This window comes from Dendrobates tinctorius, unplaced genomic scaffold (genome assembly GCF_039654945.1).
Source record: "Dendrobates tinctorius isolate UK_male_01 unplaced genomic scaffold, ASM3965494v1 ptg000151l, whole genome shotgun sequence".
NCBI classification, from domain to species: Eukaryota; Metazoa; Chordata; class Amphibia; order Anura; family Dendrobatidae; genus Dendrobates; species Dendrobates tinctorius.
This window is the reverse complement of record NW_027361818.1, coordinates 30,967,243-30,969,475: the sequence shown is the minus strand read 5'-3', so window position 1 is coordinate 30,969,475 and position 2,233 is coordinate 30,967,243. Positions and strand designations below refer to the sequence as shown.

Here is a 2,233-nt window from a genome sequence, read left to right as displayed (position 1 = left end):
TAACCGACCACCTATTTGCACTGTTCGAGCTTCAAGAGTGGTGTCCTGCTCCCCCCTGCAAAGTAAGATAGGAAGCTAGGTCTCGTGGATGAGCTTATGGTGCTCTCGCAGTAGGCACAGTTTCATCTGGCCATTGGCCTCTGCGTGCAGCACGGCCATTTCCCCTCCCCTTACCACACGCCTTGCACATTGTAAGGTAGGTATATAATGTATGCCTGCAATCGGTCTGGTATTAATAGGGAAAAGAAAATATGTAGCCCTGAAAATGACTTTTCCTTTAATGATGCAGCAGTGGTATACAAGTACTGCCATAAAAATATTATACTTTGTGTATATGCCTGCTGTTAATTAAGCTCTCCCACCTATAATAACTGTCCCTTAACTGCTTTCAGGGGATAGTGTGCCATGTATCTTGTCATCGGGCTGTCTATTATTATTGGCTGTCTAACAGGTGTGACGCATGTGGGGAGGGGACTTCAGCATGGAGCACGAGCACCCGCAATACTCGATCGAGTAACGAGCGTACCCGAGCACTCCAATGCTATTAAACAAGCATGTGCCCCACTTCTGATCAATATGCCCCACTGTGTACTACTAACAGAAATATTTAACACCACCTTCATAAAATTGGGAAGCCGGGTTACTTTATTGACATTCTTGCCCCTGTCATTACTTTACATTGTGTCTTATACATATTATACATATGAAGTTGTTGCTCATTTTTAAACTTTTCTTTAATAAATTTTCAAGTTTTTTACCATTTCAGAGAAAGAAAGAAAATGTATGACACAAACAAGACACAAATACAGATGTTTGTTTTTTCGGGATTGACTGAAGATTCAAAACTTGTCCTGTTCCTTTTTGTTTTCTTCATCCTGGTTTACATAATAACTGTGATAGGTAATGCTGGGTTGTTCATCATTGCACGTAAGACGTCCACCCTCCGCAATCCCATGTATTACTTCCTCAGTTACCTCTCAGTGGTGGACCTCTTTTGCTCTTCATCTGTGACTCCTAAGATGATTGCTGACCTTATCTCTACATGGAAGGTCATTACGTTCAAAGGATGCCCATCCAATTCTTTGTCTTTGCAGCTCTTGCTGGAACAGAGGTTCTTCTCCTCTCGGATATGTCTTATGACCGATATGCTGCAATTTGCCACCCTCTTCATTATGTGTCCATAATGACCAAGAAGAAATGCTTCGGAATGGTTCTTGGGGCTTTCTGTTGTGGCTTCTTTCAGTCACTGATACAGACTTGTTGTATATTTAGTCTTCGATATTGTGGGTCAAACATTATCAACCACTTCTACTGTGACGTTCCCCCACTGCTCAGACTTTCCTGCTCCGATACCTTCACCTGTGATATAGTAAATATTTTTCTGATAGGATCTTATGGGTTTTGCTCTTTGTCCATGATTCTATTCTCCTACCTTTTCATCATTACTTCCATCTTAAAGATAAGATCTGGTAAGGGTAGGCAGCAAGCGTTCAGCACTTGCTCCTCACACGTCATCTGTTCTTCCATCTTCTATGTCTCCGTGTTTCTTACTTACTTTCACTCTCCTTCCAATGTCTTTGAGGAACAAGACAAGATGGCTGCCATCTTTTATTCAGTTATTACGCCAATGCTAAATCCACTTATTTACAGCTTGAGAAATCAAGAGGTTAAAAAGGTTATAAAACAAGCCATTCATAGCTTGGTCGTCTCCAATTGTAACCATTGAAGATTTGGTTTCTGTATTTTGACGGCCAAATTCAAAAGAAGCTTTATTAGAAACCAAGATTGGGATTCTAAATATTGTTATAAGTTTAGGCAGGTTTTAGGCTGGAGAAGAACATGGCTTTGATTAAGGAAAATCTTCTAAATGATTTTCTCTTCAGTTAGATATTTTATTTATGCAAATTTATAAAACTGAGGCCTCTGTTGGACCACCTCTCTGTGCTGGACTTAGAATTTTTGGATTTGTGAGAACTACTCCTTCTCTAAGATTACCCTACAGTGAAGACAATGATACCAGGAGAAGGGGCCATGAAATGACAAGTTGTCACTTTTGTATCAAAAAGGATCATCTGTATTATATCAATTTTTTGAACAGAAAAATCCATAAAACTGTAAAACAGCAAGAAACAAAGTGACACTTTGAAAACAGAGAAGACAAAAGAACCATAAAAACACCGTGCATTAAAACAAGAAGAAAAACAAAAAATGAGGGACAACTTTTGTTTTGGAG

The 2,233-nt window shown here is 39.6% G+C and overlaps 1 pseudogene; it reads left to right on the top strand.

Annotated features, from left to right (window-relative positions):
• The first annotated feature begins 779 nt into the window (after positions 1-779).
• LOC141050173 (olfactory receptor 5AR1-like) lies at positions 780-1,726 on the top strand (annotated as a pseudogene).
• Positions 1,727-2,233: the final 507 nt, after the last annotated feature.